Source organism: Bos grunniens, chromosome 26 (genome assembly GCF_055505025.1).
Source record: "Bos grunniens cultivar Pamir isolate PY7600 chromosome 26, Bosgru_T2T1.0, whole genome shotgun sequence".
Lineage (NCBI taxonomy): Eukaryota > Metazoa > Chordata > Mammalia > Artiodactyla > Bovidae > Bos > Bos grunniens.
In genome coordinates, this window is record NC_141190.1 from 5,823,048 (window position 1) to 5,845,015 (window position 21,968).

Consider the following 21,968-nt stretch of genomic DNA (forward strand, 5'->3'; position numbering starts at 1 on the left):
GATATCACTTCACGGCTGCTCCAGCAAAGTGCAGCCGCTGCTCCTTACCTTGGATGAGGGGTATCTCCTCACCACTGCCCCTCCTGACCTTGAACGTGGAATAGCTCCTCTAGGCCCTGCTGTGCCCATGCATCCACGGCTCCTTGGATGTGGGGTTGCTCCTCCCAGTGGCTGCCCCTGGCCTCGGGCATGGGGAAGTATATAGTAGTGGAGTAAAAATTAGCCAAATGCTAAAATAGTCCATTAATAAAGGGGATTATTCAAGACCTGTAAATGTCAGCAATAAGATAATCAAGTGGCTGATATTATCTGATGATGGCATTTACTTCAGAAGATGGCAAAGGAGATGAAATAAAGTTCTAAAAGCAATGATTCAGAGACAGAAGGCTACCTGCCACTTATCTACCTCTAGGCATTGTGTTATGTCCAGAACAGGAGTTACTTTTTGAGACAGTCTTGGAAAGCAGTATCTTATGTAGAGGAGATGGACAAGGTGGCAGGAATCAAAAAGTAATAGTAATATGGAGAAGGAAGTTGAATACTTAGAGAATATTGATGATGATGGACAATCGTTCCGTGGAATCCTGGTAAAATGGTGGTGGTGGCAAAGGTGAAATGAGAAATTGAGTCACATTAGGGTGTGTGAAGAGTTACATAGGAATAAATATCTGGGTCATGAGAGAAGAAATAGAGAGAACTCATGGACATCTTTTGATGATGTAAACAGGGATGTGATGGATTGTTTCTTTAGGACTACCAAGAATTCTGTAGGACATTCCTTTTTTCAATTGATCAGTGGATTATTCAGGCTAGGGACAAGGGTACATTTTAGAGAAGGAAATGATGAACCATTCCAGTATTTTTGCCTGGAAAATCCCATTGACAGAGGAGCCTGGTGAGCTAGAGTCTATTGGGTCACACAGAGTTGGACATGACTGAACACACACAAATACAGAGTCATTGGACTTTCTCAAAGTGAAACAAATGAGTAGGATAGTTTAAGCCGAAGAAACACAAAGCCAAACCCAGAAGAAACAAAGTACAGGGTGTGTTAGTGGAACAGTGTTAGGAGGACAGGACCTTAGGAAGTGATGAAGGTAATAAATCTTCAGTGGTGAAACATTTGCAGATGCTGCCTTTAGCCTTGAACACTGGAAGTTTCTCCTTTCCAAATTTAATTGGAATGAAAGTAAGTTGAGCAGTTTTCAATTCATACTTAGAGCAGCAGAAAAATGTTACTAGAAATAACCCTGGATCAGGGCCAGCCAAGCCCTGATCTTGGCAGAAAGATGATTTAAAAATATAGGGAAGTAGCCTATGATTGTGAAAAATACTTTTTACCACTTATTGTCTAATATTTGATAATGTTAGATTTATGTACCATACATGCAACTTAATTTGTTTTAGTTGCTCATTAAATGGATAAAGATAAATAATAAATTTTAAAAATTGTATTATGTACAGGAAGAGAAAGAGGAACCATATTATGGATTGACTAAAAAAATATGACTGAAATATCAAGTCTAAAGCTATACTTACTAATTTCAAATATGGACAAAGGATTAAAAGCATTACTAAAAATATGTTAAGAGAAAGGCAACACAGAGAGAACATTATTGAAATTAATTATCAAATATAAGTGATATAAGAAAGAAAGTTGTATATGTAGATATATGTGTGCTCTGAAATGGCATATCTTATTTGCTTACAGACAAATTATTTAAAGTTCTTTTTAGAAAATATACATCGTGTACCTGGTGTGTGCTGGAAGTACAGAGGCAAGAAAAACAGACTGTCCCTCTGCCCTTATAAAGTTAACATTCTAATAAACCAGAACAAAAAAACAAGTAATTATTAAGTCTTTTATTTATGGACACATGTAGACATTTGGATTCTGGCTCAATAATTCAAATGTTCACAACATGTTAAAGTAACTCTTGGATTATGTCAAAGGAAACAGAGCAAAAGAATCAATTATGGACTATCTGCTACATTTACTATAGTTTAATGATGGTATCTCTATCACAACTCATTCTACCGAATTGATTTTCATTGATCACACCAATTTTAATTTCAAAGAGACGGAGAAGGAGAAGGAAATAAAATTGTATTTTTTTCTCTTCAGTCTTTATTTTTTTTTTAATTTTTTAACACAAATTGGTTTTATTGAATCCTTTTGTAGACTGTTTTCTGATGTCTTTCTATCAGTTCTTGAAAACATTTTGCATTTCTACAAACTTGCAGTACACATCGGAGACAATGTCTGTGATATATTTGCATAAATCAATATACAGGGAATGACTCTGATATAAGGAATATAAGAAACAAAGTTCCTGATATTTACACTGGTGAGTTTTAACAACTGTATTAAAAATAGCACCACAACTTTAAATGGAGTACCGTAAAAACTCTGATTTTGCAAAGCGTGTTGAAGATATGAACATGCAACATGGTGCAATATCCTCTCTTACTGATTTTAACATTAAGCCAGAAGCACCAGACTGAAAAAAGACCAGAATTTGAAATCCTCTGACAGTTCAAAACTATTCCAACTTCACATATTTGCTAAGTGTTTTAGATGCAAAATAAACTGTCATATCCCAAATAAGGAAAGAAGGAATAATCACTGAAAGCAAATTCAGTATCCACTCTGGGACTTAAAGTGTGAGTCTCACAGTCATGTTCGACTCTTGCAATCCCATGGACTGTAATCCATCACACTCCTCTGCCCATGGGTCTTCAGTCTTTAATATAAGAATTAATGTGCATTAAATGTATCACCCCACATACCCAAGAAAATTGAAAGCAGGAACTCAAACAGGAATTTGTACATCAGTGTTCATAGCAGCATTATTCACAATAGCTTAAAGGTGGAAACAATCTATATACCCATTAATGGTTAAGTGTATAAACAAAATGTGGTATGTTGGAAAATTATCTGGCTTAAAAAAGAAGGAATTATAGCATATGCTACATCTTAAAGATGTTAAGTGAAATAAGCCCAAAACAGAAGAAAAGATACTATATAATTTCACTTGTATTAGGCTCCTGGAGGAGAAGGCAATGGCAACCCACTCCAGTACTCTTGTCTGGCAAATCCCATGGACGGAGGAGCCTGGTAGGCTGCAGTCAGCCTACCAGGGGGGATCACTAGGAGTCGGACACGACTGAGCAACTTCGTTTTCACTTTTCACTTTCATGCATTGGAGAAGGAAATGGCAACCCACTCCAGTGTTCTTGCTTGGAGAATCCCAGGGACAGGGGAGCCTGGTGGGCTGCCATCTCTGGGGTTGCACGGAGTTGGACACAAGTGAAGCGACTTAGCAGCAGCAGCAGCAGCAGGCTCCTGGAGTTCATAAAAAAGGAAAATAGAGTGGTGGTTTCCAGGATTTATGAGAAGGGGATACTAGAGACTTATTGTTTAGTGATTACAGAGATTCAATTCAGGATGATGAAAAAGTTCTAGACATGAGTAGTGGTGATGGTAGCAGAACAACGTAAATGTACTTAATGTTATTGAATTTTACACTAAAAAATGCTTAAAATCATTAATTTTATGTGATGTATATTTTATCACAGTAAAAGAAAATCTTAAAGCTGGGGCAGGGTGCATCACCAATAGTAATAGAATATGAAAGCTTTTATTTTCAAAGCTACTACCCTTCATTGCTATCCATTCTTCTTATGTTGATCTAAATGTAAATCTCAAATATAAATTTATAAAAAATATGTGTTAGTATATTCATTTTTCTTGGCTATAAACTGTGGTTTTTAAAAATATTTCATTCCTCACACATCATCAGTGATCATCAATATCAGCTACAACCGTTTGGCAGGATGCTCACTGTGGGTCTATACCATCTTTTCTCAGTCTTCAAAGAGATCGTGTCAGAATCTATCTTAGAATGCTCAAACTACCGCACAATTGCACTCATCTCACATGCTAGTAAAGTAATGCTCAAAATTCTCCAAGCCAGGCTTCAGCAATATGTGAACCATGAACTTCCTGATGTTCAAGCTAGTTTTAGAAAAGGCAGAGGAACCAGAGATCAAATTGCCAACATCTGCTGGATCATGGAAAAAGCAAGAGAGTTCTAGAAAAACATCTATTTCTGCTTTATTGACTATGCCAAAGCCTTTGACTGTGTGGATCACAATAAACTGTGGAAAAGTTCTGAAAGAGATGGGAATACCAGACCACCTGATCTGCCTCTTTTGTATGTAGGTCAGGAAGCAACAGTTAAAACTGGACATGGAACAACAGACTGGTTCCAAATAGGAAAAGGAGTTTGTCAAGGCTGTATATTGTCACCCTGTTTATTTAACTTACATGCAGAGTACATCATGAGAAACGCTGGACTGGAAGAAACATAAGCTGGAATCAAGATTGCCAGGAGAAATATCAATAACCTCAGATATGCAGATGATACCACCCTTATGGCAGAAAGTGAAGAGGAACTCAAAAGCCTCTTAATGAAAGTGAAAGTGGACAGTGAAAAAGTTGTCTTAAAGCTCAACATTCAGAAAACGAAGATCATGGCATCTGGTCCCATCACTTCATGGGAAATAGATGGGGAAACAGTGGAAACAGTGTCAGACTTTATTGTTTTGGGCTCCCAAATCACTGCAGATGGTGATTGCAGCCATGAAATTGAAAGACACTTACTCCTTGGAAGGAAAGTTATGACCAACCTAGATAGCATATTCAAAAGCAGAGACATTACTTTGCCAACAAAGGTCCATCTAGTCAAGGCTATGGCTTTTCCTGTGGTCATGTATGGATGAGAGAGTTGGACTGTGAAGAAAGCTGAACGCTGAAGAATTGATGCTTTTGAACTGTGGTGTTGGAGAAGACTCTTGAGAGTCCCTTGGACTGCAAGGAGATCCAACCAGTCCATTCTGAAGGAGATCAGCCCTGGGATTTCTTTGGAAGGAATGATGCTAAAGCTGAACCTCCAGTACTTTGGCCACCTCCTGCGAAGAGTTGACTCATTGGAAAAGACTCTGATGCTGGAAGGGATTGGGGGCAGGAGGAGAAGGGGACAACAGAGGTTGAGATGGCTGGATGGCATCAGTGACTCAATGGACATGAGTCTGAGTGAACTTCAGGAGTTGATGATGGACAGGGAGGCCTGGCGTGCTGCGATTCATGGGGTGGCAAAGAGTCGAATACAACTGAGCGACTGATCTGATCTGATCTGATCTGATATTTAAAAAGGCCCCCCAAAATTCTGATCCACCAGTTCCTTCTCCAGGGCATCCTCACAACCCAGGGATTGAACCCCCATCTCTCCTGCATTGGTAGGCAGATTCTTTACCACTGAGCCACCAGGGAAGCCCACAGCCATGATTAGAGAATGCAGATTTCCTTAATGGCAAAAGGTATAGACATATGCAAGATCAGCAATGCAGAGAGCAATATAATCTGCTTCTAGACAAAATAAGGGTCTCTGAGGGATCTTGGTCCCTAGGCCTCTGCCTGCTTATCGGGATATGACAGAAAACAATTCCAGCACACCCATGAGGGTTTCATGTGTATTACCCCTGTGTAGCATATTTTACTGGCTTATGTCAAAAATGGTACTAACAATAAACCATTACCCCATGCTTACCCTATGCTAAGCACTCTAGACAGTTGTCAGAAATTAACTCAGGTATTCCCCTCAGAAATCTCATGAGGTAGCTACTATTATTCTTTTCTTTTTTTTTTTTTTTGATTAAAGTAAAGGATTTATTGTAATCTGCTTACAGTCCTTTGCAAAGACAGACATATGTTTTTGCATAAAGATATAAATTGCTTCATTTTAAACTAATTTAGTGTGGTTTTTTTAATTATATGAAGAAGTTTTGGTGAATTATGAATTGTACCAAACCAAGATTTTAAAGAGCAATATGGTACAAAAGTAAGAGCAGACAGACAATCTGGACTGGGACAGGCATTCAACAGTGGATTTAGAATATGGCTTTGCTGTTTACTCAAGCAAAGTTACCCGGAGACACACACAGAGTCAGTAACTTTGTTAATACAAAAAGCTGATGCAGACTGTCTCCATCCCAAACCCGGTTACGTCGAAATTCTGATTTCATAAAAAGTCAGTCTGAGTTAAAAGCTGCTCTTATGAAGCCACCAGTCCGCATGCGGCGTATTTACCACCTTCCAAGTGTGCCTTTCATATTGCTGTGCATGTAAGTTGACTGTGTTGAAAGATCTGCCTATAAATTAAATTCCTGAAATTGCAAATTATGTAAGAAAACACTCCTCTGTCTGAGTGCAGCTTTCACAGGTTTCCCCTTGCATAAGGCAGGTGTCTTCTGAGAGACAGGGTAATGTTGCCTGCATGGTGAACCCTGGAGAAAAGGGTCGATCCCAGCGCTGCCATCTCCCGGCCTTGGGGTTCCCCAGCTCGCTCTAGCTTTTAGGTTTTGGAAAAGAATAAGATTTCACCGAGTACCTGAAGATTATCATCACTTTTCCAAGATTAATTTGGCCTCTATTCAAAGTAGTTTATTTAGTGCAATCATATTAAGTTTCCCCATCCCCCTCGAGAAGCAGAATCCACGTTAGGAGAGAGACTGGAAAGGCTGTGGCTCAGAGTGCTCATCTTCATCCCATTTTAGAAATTGAATTTTCTCCTTTCGGGGGGGCAGGGAAAAATTCCATGCACTCTCTATGTCTGCAAAAGGTGAAATGTTCACTTCCAGTCACAGAAGGGGGTGTTGCACTCCTGGAACTGGTCACAGGAACACGTAGGTCATGGCAGGAAGCCCTTGGAAGATGCCCCTGGGCACAGTTCAGTCAGAACAGCGTGGAGACCGCACGATAATTAGAGGGTTTTTAGATTTTTAAAAGGTAGGATTTAAAAATAAAATTTTATATGTAAACAGTTTTTGGGGAAAAAAAAATACTACAGATCATAAAAGCAAGACAGTGGCACTAAAATTTTTAATTCACTAATCTGTTTGGCACTGAGGCAATTTATGGCTTTTTCTCTTGCCCCAAATCACAAACATATATATATATATTATTCTTTTCAATTCACAGATAAGACTGTGGAGCCACAGACATAATATGTAACCTGCCCAACATGTGCAGCTAGTGAAGCTAGTCTGGCCTAGAGATAGTACTTTGACACTTTCTGGGTAGAAGTACTTGAACTGGACTCAGATCACCTGGATTCAGTCCCAGGTCTGCCCTTAACACTATAGAACATTGCACTTTATCACTTAGGGCCATGGTTGTCTTCTCTTATGCAAATTCTTCTTTAGTACTGCTGCTGCTGCTGCTGCTAAGTCGCTTCAGTTGTGTCCGACTCTGTGCGACCCCATAGACGGCAGCCCACCAGGCTCCCCTGTCCCTGGGATTCTCCAGGCAAGAACACTGGAGTGGGTTGCCATTTCCTTCTCCAATGCATGAAAGTGAAAAGTGAAGTCGCTCAGTCATGTCCAACTCTTCGCGACCCCATGGACTGCAGTCCACCAGGCTCCTCCATCCATGGGATTTTCCAGGCAAGAGTACTGGCGTGGGGTGCCATCGCCTTTAGTACTAGGTGCCCTTAAACGTGTTTAACTGATTTCGATGCTTTGTATGTTATTTACCTTAGGAAAACAATGGCACAGGGGGAAAAAAATAGCCAAGCATCTTAAGAGAATTGTTATATTTGAGAATTACATTTTAAAGGTCAAATAGTCTAGATTACTTAATTCTGAAACCCAAAGAAACATTTATAGATTGCGAAGCTGATCGAATATTTTATGACAATTTTATCCCTAGTTGCTCTCTATAATAGAGATGTAAACAAGTACCAGTCCAAATTAAGGTCCCATGAAATAGAATTTGGATTCCCGTTTGCCAGCACTGGAAAACCCAGCATTATACAAACACTATTCATTGTTTCAAGAGAGTGGTATTTCTCAGGAGATCTTACTAACCACTGGTTTCCTTCATGATTACCATACCTTCTAACCTTCTATGGTTTGACCCTTGAGCAAAGGCACATAGGTGCCTAAAAGCTCATTGCCTTCTTGGTATATAACCCTATAGCTGAATTTATATATATATTAATATACATAATTATATGTTTATATAATTTAGACATTATATTGTTATCCTATATCTATGTGCTTGTTTTCTCTCCTAGAATTCAAATTTTATCTAAGTAGGTATCATGCTTTCTCATAAACTTAATGACATTATAGGAATATTGTGCTTAATGTCTTAAATTGTTTGAAATTGTATTTATTTTTACATGTATATATGCTTTTTAACATGTTTAATTAAGGCTTTCTGTGTAATACTTGAATGCATTATTTATTTTCAGATAGGAAAGATATGTTTTAATTAAACTCTCTTGGTCTTGATTACAGTCCTGAGAGTGACATAACATACCATTTCTCTGGTAATTCCCCTTCTTGCCAAAATTGGAGCTTAGATTTAGTGATATCTGTATCAACATTATGTGTCTGTCATAGTTTTTCATTGATTTAACTGCTCTGGAGAAACCAAATATCAAGACAATTATTTTTTTCTATTTTTTCCTAACTGGTGTATTTTTGTTATATGGTAATGGATTACACCGCAGTTAATAATGTTTTCCTGTTGATTTATCAGCTACAGTCTCAAAGTCGAATGTTGGGTTTATCATTAGCAATTTTAGAATATAAACATTATCATATGTGGCATGCTAATGTTTTCTGTGATTTTCTTGAGCTATTTCACTTTTATTTTTGGTCATCTCTCCCTGTAACTATTTTTATATTATTGTATCTTATGTATAATTAGAAGAGATCTTATGTCTATATTGGAATTCTGTGGGGTACATCCAAACTAACTACTCTGTTTCTAAGAGTCTATACATTGGAAACCTGCTTTTTCCCCCTGTACAAGTTGAAAGATATGAATGAAATACTATCACCAGTTTCTGATGTATAACATTTGTGCCCTTTGGTCTGAACAAGTACAAAATTATAGTTTTGCTGCTAGTAATATAAATGAACAGGCCACATTGATCTTTGTAGCCACAAATGGATTGTCCAGATAAAATAATTCTGTATAAAAATTATATATAAATTTTCCTCTTTTCCTCTTTCCCTTCTCTTAAAAAAAAATAAGTCTTTTTATTGTCCAGAAGAGAGATCTAAAATCATCTTACTCACATAATAATAACTCAATTTACACTTGTTGGTTTAAATTTAGCTTAATTAAAAATTGACTTTTTATTGCTTAAAATAGGAATGGCAGCATTTTTTTTTTCAGGTTATAAATGTTTTAAGAATGAGAAAAGTTTGAGTCCTTAAAAGTACAGTAAAATAGCTCTCATAATTTGAAATTTTCTTAAAATAAAATGTTTGAGGTCTTTTTATGTGTTGTAAAAGGCATGTATATGAAGAAAATCAGTGTGTTTGGTGAATTGCCAGGCCATTTGCCTTTCCTAAATTAGTTGATGGCCCATCTATTTTAAAGTCTGATCACACTTTAGTGACATTAGAAATGTATTTCAGATGATTAAATGTCTAACAATCCAAGATATGGGTGCAGAATATTATCTTTTGAATCAAGCTTGCATTTTCTCATAGCAAATTTTATATGTTGTTGAGCAGTGATGGTTATATATACATTCCTATATTATGTTTCAAGGACCATATCTTCCACCACCTGGTAGGAATACTGACACTCAATCAGAATTCTTCTGAAAGTGAGGACTGCATTGAAAATATAATTTCAATGATAATTCAGACAAATAAGTGTTACTTTTGTCATATTGTCCTGAAATTTTTTAAACCTCCATTTGATTTTGTGTTGTACTGACCTGATACCGCTGACCTGTAACACCAATCCTAGCAAAAAATTAGCTTTAAAAAATGTTTTTATTCATACCACTCTAATACACTTTAATTTTGAATTACCTATTAGTACTGCCGATAAGAAGGGTAAAGTACTAGATCTCCATAAAATATATTATGAAGAAAATTTATTTTCAAATAAGTCACAAAGAATGGATGACTCTCCCTAATAATTCTGATGAATTTACATTAATGCAAACCAGCAGGCCTGGAGCAAGACTATGTACATAAAGAGAATATAGTTTACATTGGTTAGTATATAAATCACTGTATATCTGAGAATTCAGTTCAGTTCAGTTCAGTCGTGTCTGACTCTTTGCGACCCCATGATTCACAGCACGCCAGGCCTCCCTGTCCATCACCAACTCCTGGAGTTCACTCAGACTCACTTCCATTGAGTCAGTGATGCCATCCAGCCATCTCATCCTCTGTCGTCCCCTTCTCCTCCTGCCCCCAATCCCTCCCAGCATCAGAGTTTTCCAATGAGTTAACTCTTCACAGGAGGTGGCCAAAGTACTGGAGTTTCAGCTTTAGCATGATTCCTTCCAAAGAAATCCCAGGGCTGATCTCCTTCGGAATGGACTGGTTGGATCTCCGGCTACAAGTCAATATCAAATGGATGAGTGAAAGCAAAACAAAGAGCTCAAGACAAAAAAGATAGGAATCAGACTGGAATAGACACTGCATAAAGACAAAAATCAGCAAAAAGTGTATAAAGAGGCATCCGATTTTATTAACCATTAGGGAATTATAGAATAAACAGTATGAAATCACCACTTGCTCATCAGGATAGCTAAAATAAAAAAGACAAAACCAAATTTCAAAACATCTAGAATTCTCAAATATTGCTGATGATATATAAGTTAATACAGTATTTTGGAAAATGGTTTGACATCATCTACCCTGGTGGCTCAAATGGTTAAGAATTCACCTGCAATGCAGGAGCCACAGGAGACACAGGTTCGAACCCTGGGTTTGGACGACCACCTGGAGAGGTAAATGGCCACCCACTCCAGTATTCTTGCCTGGAGAATTCCATGGATAGAGGAGCCTGACATGCTACAGTCCATGCGGTCAGAGTCAGACAAGACTGAGTGACTAACTTCACTTCACTTCACTATGTGTGAACATAAATATATCCTCTATTAATTATTTCACCTCCTAAGGTTTTGCCCAGTAAAACTGTATACAGATGTTCATAAGAGATATGTTAAAAAAAAATCCACTATTTATAGATATGTTAATTATTTTCAATATCAAAAATCTGCAAAATATTTCAGTGTCCAGCAACAGTACATACATTAATACATGTGAGCAAATGAATTCATCCAAAAACAACCACACACACACACAATTTATTTAAGTCCATTTATATAATCTCCAAAAATAGGAAAAACTAATCAGAACAGTTATTATTTTTGGCTGGGAGGTAGGACGTAGGGGAATGAGGGGCTGATAATGCTCTATTTCTTGATCTCAATTCTGATTCTATCTAGAGATATAATTTGAAAAATAAAGTTTTAAATGTTTTAAAAACTCTAAATTCATAAAAGCAAAAAAGGACAAAGTTATTCATCTTTCTGGTAATTCAAGCTATTTTTCTTGTAAGATACAAAATAATTCTGGCCAAACTGGAGGAGCTTATATTTTTCTCACTGTGAAGAAGGCTGAGCACAGAAGAATTGATGCTTTTAAACTGTGGTGTTGGAGAAGACTCTTGAGAGTGCCTTGGACTGCAAGGAGATCCAACCAGTCCATTCTGAAGGAGATCAGCCCTGGGATTTCTTTGGAAGGAATGATGCTAAAGCTGAACCTCCAGTACTTTGGCCACCTCCTGCGAAGAGTTGACTCATTGGAAAAGACTCTGATGTTGGGAGGGATTAGGGGCAGGAGGAGAAGGGGATGACAGAGGATGAGATGGCTGGATGGCATCACTGACTCGATGGACATGAGTCTGAGTGAACTCCGGGAGTTGGTGATGGACAGGGAGGCCTGGCATGCTGCGATTCATGGGGTCACAAAGAGTTGGACACGACGGAGCGACTGATCTGATCTGTTAGTTATAGTTAATAATAAGGAATTACCTAACTTTAATTCTTAGTGAAACAAAGCCATGTAGGTTTTTTAATGATATTTAACAGGAACGCTTATTTTGGGAAGATGGGACACCATGTTATCGGTGGCTTTGAGGAATGCCAGTAATCAAACATGGTAGGTTGGATCTCAAAGATAGGATTAGTGAAGACAATGCAAGTTGGTTTGAAAAATAATATGAGATTATCCGGTTCTTGGTTTCAAAATTCAAAACTGTAAGACAGAGAGATAAAATTTGGACCTTAAAATTGTGTAATCATATTTACAGGCCAGAAACAGACAGCTAAGCCCTTGCAAGACACATGAGCACAGGCAAAAGCCTTGCTGATGATAGCTTGGTGAACTATGTTGAATTCATGATCTTCAAAGAAGATTTACCTTTGGGACCAGGGACCAAGCTTGATCACTCAAGAGCTTTTGTGTAGCAGAGTTTTATTAAAGTAAGAAATGGGACAGATATAGACATCAGAAGGGGATGGAGAATGCCCCCCTTGCTAGTGTTAGCAAGGGAGTTATATACTTTAATTAGTTATTACAATAAATCAAAAGAATGTCTCAAGGTTGTAAAGATCTTACTAAAACCACTCCCATAATTTAGATTTTAAGATAACAGAATTAGCCAGAAGGTTTTCACCAGGCTTCCCTGCTGGTTCAGAAGGTAAAGCATCTGCCTGCAATGCAGGAGACCTGGGTTTGATCCCTGGGTCAGTAAGATATCCTAGAGAAGGAAATGGCAACCCATTCTAGTACTCTCGCCTGGAAAATTCCATGGATGGAGGAGCCTGGTAGGCTACAGCCCATGGTGTCGCAAAGTCGGACACGACTGAGCACTTCACTTTCAGGAAGGAGAAACTGTCCTCAAGCAGGGTACATTGTTGTTATATAATCCCTAGTACAGAGTTTAAACTGAGTTGTTTGTTGTGTAATCATCAGTTCCAGGCTTAAAGAAAAAAAAAAAAAAAAAACATTTTATGTGACTAAGACTAAGGAATGTAGAGAAAAAAGAGATGTTTGTCCTTTCCTCCTCCTTGAGAATTCCAGACCCATATCTCTGCTTCGAGAGCCCCAGATTCCCTTCTCCTCCTTGGGGATACTGGACTTCTTATCAACCTGTCTAGGAATTGACTCTCTCATTTCCTCCTTTTCTTTTAGGAGAATTGTGTTGCCAAGGGTAAGGGGTGTCGATTTTGCTCCATAACTACTTCCTGTTGAGAGGTGTGGTCCCTAAATTGTTGAGACAACATATTCTCCTCACCCTCAGAGGGTCTTTGATCCAAGTAATAGTTAGAGGAGGTTATGGCACTCGTAGGAGCCTGGACAACCATTTGTAACTTAAAGCTTTCAGACGGTTAGAACAAACCCCATTAAACAGTTACAGATGTAAGGAGAAATAGTCATTAAACCAAGTTAAAACCAAAATTAAAAGCCACATTATGTCCATAGTTACATCAGTCCATCTTAGGATTGTTAGATGTCATCACAGAGTTGAAGAAAGTCCTTTCCTTAAAGTGGGGAAACCTACCATGGGAAGCTTTCAATTGATGAGGAGGGGAGTGCTCCTTAGACCTAGCAATTAGACCAATTGTGGAATGAAGCATAGGAAAAAGCCCAGGACAGGAAGGCATTGTCTTGAGGGTCAAATGGCAGACTCAGGACTTTTGGAATCAGCAGAAGTAAGCCCACATAGATTCTCAGGCCCATCTCATTTCCTGGCTCAAACACCAGCTTGTTTGACTCAAAGGCTGGTTCAGGAGTTAATCTCCTGGTAATGTCCGTTGAAAAGCTAAAAGCTGAGTCACATACTTAATTTTAAGGCTTCAGGATCTATGACAATATCTGTGCACAAAAACAGTCTGTCAGAGAGACAGTCCCTTCTTCTTAGGGGCAGTTTGAGCCCTCATTAAAGCTATGGGTAGAATGTAAACCAGCTGTCTTGTGTTTCCTGAGTTAGCTTACACAGGTGTCTTTTAATAATGCCATCAGCCTTTACAACTTTTTCTGAAGATTGGGATCTCTAGGAACAGTGTAAGTGATATTCTATTCTTAGAGCTTTTGACACCCATCGAGGTACAGTAGCTTTAAATGTGGAACATCGTTGCTCTGAACTTTATAGAGTTTAAGATCTCACTTACATCATGAGAAGTCAGTACAGTAAGATTTTGCCCATTCATTAACCTCTGGCTTTAGTGGATACTGCTTTTGAAGTGAAAATAGGTGAGGGTCATTGAGCTTGATAAAGATAGGAACAGCATTTTGTGCTCGACCCAAAGTTTTTCATCAGTCCACATTCTAGGATTTACAGTTTGTTCCATGAAAAAGTAGGTTCCGTATTCATAAAAATAGAGGCCTGGACCTTGTTCAGTATATCCCTCCCCAGAAGGGGTGAGGGAGACTCTGGCATGATTAGAAACTCATGAGAAAACAGCACAGAGTCCCAGTTGTAGCTTAAATGATGACTGACATAATAATCTTTGGCTCATCCAGACAGTCCCATTATGATAGTGGATAGGGAGGAAAGCAGACCAGGGGCTTTAGCAAACAGGGAGAAATTTGCCCCAGTGTTCAAAAGAAATTGACTAGCCCTCCACAGTTATTAATACCTGGGGTTCCTCGGGTGTGATTAGGACAGGAGCTTGTGTGGGGACCCCTGGGCACCTTCAGTCCTGATTGTCTTGAGAGTCTGACCCCTGGGACCTACACCTCAGAGGACAGTCTCTTCTCCAGTAAGATCCCTTGCAGACTGGACCTGGAGCTGGGGGTCGCTTAGATGCCTGAGGGCAATCCCACTTGAGATGCCCCTCCTTTCCACAGAAATAACAAATCCATCCCTTTTCACCTGGGTTCCTCTGGGCATTTTTCTCAGGCTGTTTCAGAGCATGTCTATCAGCCATTGTTGGGGCTTCAGTCTTTTTCCTGGTTCTTTTTTCCTATTATTTTCCTCCTCATATTCTCTACCATAATATACCATCTGAGCCAGTTTCAACAGATTATCTAAAGACTGATTTGGTCCATATGCCTGTTTTTGTAACTTATGGCAGATATCTGGAGTTGACTAAGAGAGAAATCTATCTTTTAAGATCATTTCTCCCTCTGTAATTTTGAGATCAATGTCAGTAAACTTGTGGAGAGCCTCCTGTAGTCTATACAAGGAGTTTATCAGGAGTTTCCTTCTCTCCCTCTTCTATGTCAGCCAACTTAATATAAAGTCTTAGCACGTGCTCACTTGAGTCCTGCAAGAATACATCCAGCAAAGTGGCTCTGTTATGGAAACCGTTTGGCTCCCAGCAGGAAGAAGGGCTATTTCGTGTTCGCTCTTTCCCCTTGTCTCACACTCAAACCATTCATCTCTGAAGGTAGTAGCCTCCCCCAAAGCTCAAGTTTTTGAGTCAGGAATCAGTGTCTGTCCCAAGACATACATTGTATCTCTCCAAGTAAGCTCATAAGGTAAAGTTAGTCCCGTAAAGGCTTCTATGTATTTTTTGGATCCTCTCAATAGTATTGACCACAATTGGTGCTGTGTGAATTTTTACCGAGATTGAGGCAACCCCTCCTGAAAGGGTGCCCTGATTCTCAGCCTGTTCAGTTGAGAGCCCCTGATACAGGGACAAAGTAAAAGAACAGGAGGCAACTGAAGATTTTACACCCAAATCTGCATCCTTAGGACACAAGCCTGGCATGTGTCTTGCAGAGAGAAAAAGAGCAACACATTTATCACTTCTACCCATTTCTCTTGTTTTCTATGGAACCAGTCTAGTTGTAAAACAATATCGTAATTGAGAGACTTCAACTGGCCAGCATTCCCCATCTTCCAAAGGATTCTGTGGTCATTCAGTATCACAGAAGAAGATCAGGTATGCCTTTTTAAACTCTGGGGATCAAACTTGCCCCAGCTGTTTTTTAAAATACATTTTAAAGGAATGGTTTTGGAACTGCTAGCTCCCATCTATAAGAGAGAGAAAAAGCGGCATCCAAAGCCATGGCTTCTTTCCACCGGAAGCGTCCCCCCCACCCCCATTCTAGATGGGGGTGTAGACAGAATTTCCACTGAAGCTTTCCTTCCCTGGTTGGACTTAGTGTGTCCCTTACCGACACAGGCGCCTTACTTGTCCCTCCTGGTTCTACCACCGAGACGGGGTGGAGATGTGCCAGGGTTAGACCTGATGGTATCCCAGACTGATTTCTAGTTCCTTACCACCAAGATCTTTGTTTGATTTGCTCATAGAAAGGTGACAGAATGTTCACTACCAGCATGATCTCTGAGGACTCTGCAGATTATGCTCTGGCATGAGATTACACTGTTTACAAACTGCCAGAAAAATGAGTTTTAAACAAGGAGCTGCCATTGGTATCCCGTATTTTGCTGCTTTTTTGAGCTCTGCTCCTCAGTGCCCATGTGCAAGCTAGAGAAAGTGTTCTGGTTCATGGGGCTAGTGGAGGAATTGGAGTAACAGCATGCCAAACTGTTAGAGCTAATGGCTTAAAGGTCTGGGGCACAGCTGGTACTGAAGAAAGACAAAAATTGTTTTGCAAAATAGAGCCGACAAAGTGTTTAGTCACAAAGAAGCTAACTATATTGATAAAATTAAGAAATCTGTTGGTGAAAAAGAAATTGATATGATTACTGAAATGTTAGCTAATGTGAATCTGAGCTATAATTTGAATCTGCAGAGATCATATTGAAATAAACCCACAGGACACCAGGGCAAAGGAATCTATTAATAGCATAATAGGAGTTGCTCCCTATTCAAGGAGGAATTTCAGTTGTTTGTAGCAGCCTTTCAAACCATAATGGAAATTGGTTGGTTGTAACCAGTATTCATTGGAGAAGATGACCCAGGTTCAGGAAGATGTCATTCTTCAGTGGCGCTACTGGAAAAATGAGTCTTCTCTTTAAATAATCAATCCTTCTATAAATTTCCTATGTAATTAGAGGTATCTTGAGTGAATGAATGAAAATTGCTTAATCATGTCTGACTCTTTGCGACCCCATGGACTATGAAGGCCATGGAATTCTCCAGGCCAGAATACTGGAGTGGGTAGCGTTTCCCTTCTCCAGGGGATCTTCCCAACCCAGGGGTCAAACCAGATCTCCCACATTGCAGGCAGATTCTTTACCAGCTGAGCCACAAACGAAGCCCATAGAGAAATTTTGTTTGTTGCTAGTTGAATTTTTTTTTTTTTTTTTCCTAATTGAACCTAAGATACTGTGTAAATTTCAGGTGAAAGTGAAAGTGAAGTCACTCAGTCATGTCCGACTCTTTGGACTATAGCCCACCATTCCCCTTTATCCATAGAATTTTCCAGGCAAGAATACTGGAGTGGGTTGCCATTTCCTTCTCCAGGGGATCTTCCCAACCCAGGAATCGAATTGGGGTCTCCTGCATTGCAGGTGGGTTATTTAACAGCTGAGCCACAAGGGGAGCCCTTGTAAGAGGTATCTTACCTGAGTTTTATGTATACCACATTTGTTTTAATTAGCATTCATTTGATTCAGTGAGTTCTTATATTTAAGAAGAAAAGATTTACTTTTAGAGATCATAGGCATTGGATTACAATTTATTTTATAGCCGTCAAATGTCTATATGCCTTCTACCTCTTATTGAGGAATCATCATAGTAGTAAATAGGATGTTAGTGGTCATTAGGCATCAGACGACGTTACAGGAATTCCTAACCGACTGCTAATCATGAATTGCATACTTTTGACTAAAATATGCTAATTTTAAAATAAGACTGCCTGACTTCCAAACCTACTTCTTATACAGTTTCTTTAGTCTCTGATTAGCCCAGAACTATGTTGGATTCTGAAGATTTTCTGGGCAAAATGAGACCCCTTTTCCCAACTAATCTCATCTAGTTCTCCAAGTCTCTCAGAAGGGCAAGATAAACAATGTGCATAGACATTTGTTAGTTTCCAGTATTCCTCAATATTTTATGACAATCACTAGGCTATTGACTGATTACTAATGACTCATATATTCTGTGAGGTCAGCAACCTTATCTTTAGTATAATATGATATTAGGTACATAGTTTCCAAGGAGATACTTATTGACTGCTGTTGCTACTGCTGTTCAGTTGCTGAGATTCACCTTCAAGTTAGAATTATCTCTTTGTAGGATGGGGATCATGTATTTTTATTTAAATTAATGAGTGATCTGACTTTGTTATAATACAGTAACTTCAATAAATTCTATATTGTTCTTTAAAAAAGAGTATATTTTTTAAAAGGCCATATTGATTTTTTGTTTTGTGTTCTTGTCCTTATCATACCATATGATAGCAAATCACAAAATTGGGTGAGCTTATCTTCAGCAATTAACATACATCTGACAAATGGAAAAAAGCCTTGAAGTTCTCATAGAAAAAGTAGAAGCATAATCAAGAAATCTGTAAAATTTTTAAAATAGGCTTTTTCTGTAAGAGGGTACTAAAGTCACCTTAAAAAAAGCCCCAAACTTGAAAAGACTAGCAATTTCAGAGTCTTAAGGAAATCCCTTAAATTCCCCCCTTAGAGATAGACATAGTCAAAAAAACCTATTTTTCAAAGAAAAAGTATTAATAGAAAAGTCTGAACTGCAAAAATTTATCTTTCAATATTATAAAATGAACTCTCTGTTAAAAAGTTGAAAAATGAAGCAGTCATTTCTCTGGCTTGACACATAATCTCTTCTGGCACCTCCTGAACATATCAATGTTATGTTAACAATCATGGAAATTAGGGATAACTAATGAGACAAGGAAAAGAACACAATGAAAATGTGTAATCTCACCTGCATTTATAAGGGTCTGATTAACACCAAATGCAATTAAAATATTGAATTCTCTTTCAACATGTCATTTAATGGAGCAGCAAGACCAGGATAAGAGCAAAGACAACTCCATTTCCTGCCAGTGTTTGTGTTCTGCTTTGTTCTGAAAAAGAGGTGTAGAGATGAAGCTACTTGTCTTCATCTAATTCCTACTGAACCTTGGTAGTATCTTCACAGAAGGGAAAAAAAATGAAAACTGTTAAGTGCAATTTTTAATGAAATTTATTGGTTTAGTACAGGGGCTATCTGTCTCTGAAGCAAGGAGCTAGAAATGACCTTCACCACATACTTCTCTAGGTACAAGTCTGATGGCAAATCCTACATGAGACATAGAGTGAAAGATGAAAGGCTTTGCTTATGAACTGTTGGATTTGAGGTCATTTAGCAGGTCCTCTGGCTTTCCTGATGGCTCAGTGGTAAAGAATCCATCTGCCAATGCAGGAGACATGGGTTCGATCCTTGGGTGAGGGACATTCCTTGGAGAAGGAAATGGCAACTCACTCCACTTTTCTTGCCTGGGAAATCCCATGAACAGAGGAGCCTGGAGGGCTATAGTTTGTGGGGTCACAAAGAGTTGAACAGGACTTAGTGACCAAACAGCAACAACTGGGTCCTCCACGGTTTGGAATGCCATTTACAGAATGAATTTGTTTCTTTCTGCCACCAGAGTTAAGAAAATTAATTGATACTCTATTCATAAAGTGCTTAGCCTAAAGAAGGACACTGGTTACAACCTTCAGATTATTTTTCATGTTTTCCTAGATCTTTCTTGAGTATAATCTTCTATTCATTACTCTTTTTCAGTGCTGAGAGTCAACCTACATTTAATGACTTCAATCATTGCCAGTGCCAGTTCTTCATTGGCTAGAGAACTATTTAGATTAGAGAAAGCTGCTGCTGCTAAGTCACTTCAGTTGTGTCCAACTCTGTGCGACCCCATAGACGGCAGCCCACCAGGCTCCCCCGTCCCTGGGATTCTCCAGGCTAGAACACTGGAGTGGGTTGCCATTTACTTCTCCAATGCAGGGAAGTGGAAAGTGAAAAGCTAATCAAAGGCAGTTAGGTTAAAGGCAGGTTGGCCAGTGCTGTTTTTTGGCTAAAACAAACATAGGACCACACAAACAAAGCTAACAATTTTATTATGAATAAATGCTATCTAGTTTTTGTTGGTGGCTCAGTCAGTAAGAATCTGCCTGCAATGCAGGAAACCTGAGTTCAATTCCAGAGGGAAGATGCTCTGGAGAAGGGAACGGTTATGCACTCCAGTATTGTTGCCTGGAGAATTCCATGAACAGAGGAGCCTTGTGGGCTACTGTCCATAGGCTCACAGAGTCAAACATGACTAAGGGAATAACACTTTCACTTTCAATGTCTTTCAAACTTTAACTTTGATGCTCTCTGAGGTGTATATACACACACATATATACATGTATGTAGACTGAACATACACTGTATATAGAACGGATAAATTGTTTTAAAACAATTTATAGATTTTTTTCTGTTTGTTAATAATTTTACTTGATTATCATAACTTTTATCCTACTCTTAATGTTATGCTTATCTGGATATACTCTCTTTTGTTTGAAATACAGAAAATTCTGAATGTCTGATTAATGACTGAGAATACTAGGCTATAAAGTCACAAAGATGGCATGCCCTTGGTTACAGAAAGTGTATATATGTGTGTAATAATACATTCTGTATATATGTGCATATATGTATATATATACACACAAACATCTTATATACATTGTATATATACGTTCTATATACAGTGTATGTACAGTCTACATACATGAATATATGTGTGTATATACATTCTATATATATGTGTGTGTGTATAAATATATATATATATATATATATATATACTTTGTATATATATTGTAAATATATAAGGACATATGTGCTGTGCTTAGTCACATCTGACTCTTTGTGACCCCGTGGACACAAGACTAGACTTTTTGTCTTGTGTCTAGAAGCCCACTAGACTTCTCTGTCCCTGGGGATTTTCCAGGCAAGAACACTGGAGTGGGTTGCTATGCCCTGCTCCAAGGGGATCTTCCTAACTCAGGGATCGAACCCAGGTCTCCCACATTGCAGGCGGATTCTTTACCTTCTGAGACACCAGGGAAGCCCAGAAGGACGTATATAAAGATATTAATAATAACAATGAATGGATGACATTGTAGAGTTTTTAATATTCCTTTATTAATTTGCATTTCTGGTATTTCTCTAACAAGCAAGAAGTAATAAAATATTTTATATATTAGGCACATTATAAATTATTATTGGCCATTTATTACTTTTTACATTTATAAATAACACAGACTAAGAATAATTAGAAATGACAGGAAATTTTATAAAGGAAGTAAAAATAAAGATACTTTAATAATTTTGTAAAATTATGTTGATAAATTTACACCATCCTATCCATGTTTCTCAAAGAATAAAGCTGTTCCGAAAACAAGCTTTGGGAATACTAACCTTTTGCTGTATAATCTGTAGATGAAATTTTACCATTGGCCACCATGTTTTATAACATATCATTTTGGGGTCAATTCACTTTAGAATTTCGTTCAACAAAGACTATTTTATAGGAATTTTAGTTTGGTTTTACAGCTGTTTTTTTTTTTTTTGTCTTTTTCTTAGCCAACTTGTTAGATGGGAATATGGACATAAAATTCATCATTTTATAAAGTAGAAAAATATACATATATATGTACCTGTGTATATATGTGTGTGTGTGGAGAGAAAGAGTTCTAAAACACTACCAAAAAAATTAAAAGAAGACCATTTCAGAGACCAATTTCTTTTGTTGAATGTGCTTTTCATGTTAAAATATTTCAACATATATATTCAAGGAGACAGGTTTCATTGTCATGCCATGTGCAAATAGCACCATTGCAATCTGTAAATACACTCTTCTTTACTTTAGTGTCCCTTTAACAATTCAAAAGCTTTTCTTTTGGTGTCCATTAGTTTTATCACAGCACTTTAAATTCAATATATTTTTGAAAGTTCTCAATTTATTTTCCAAGGTAAAAGGTTTATAAATTGAATTCTATTTTCCCTTGACATACGTTTTTTCCTGTAAAGTGACAATAAAGGTTTTTCTTTTCGTAGTAAAGCTTTTAGTTTGTGCTTGTTAATTTCTTATTAGGCAATAAAACATTGCCAAATAGAATGAATTAGAGTTAAACATTCTGATTTAATTTTCAAATG

At 38.1% G+C, this 21,968-nt stretch overlaps 1 protein-coding gene and 1 pseudogene across 1 annotated transcript in view; both read left to right on the forward strand.

The window, feature by feature from the left end:
- LOC147343960 (protocadherin-15-like) overlaps positions 1 to 21,968 on the forward strand; it is a 1,781,617-nt gene that overhangs the window by 1,676,902 nt on the left and 82,747 nt on the right. The window lies entirely within an intron of this gene.
- On the forward strand, positions 522 to 16,832 carry LOC147343961 (zeta-crystallin-like; annotated as a pseudogene).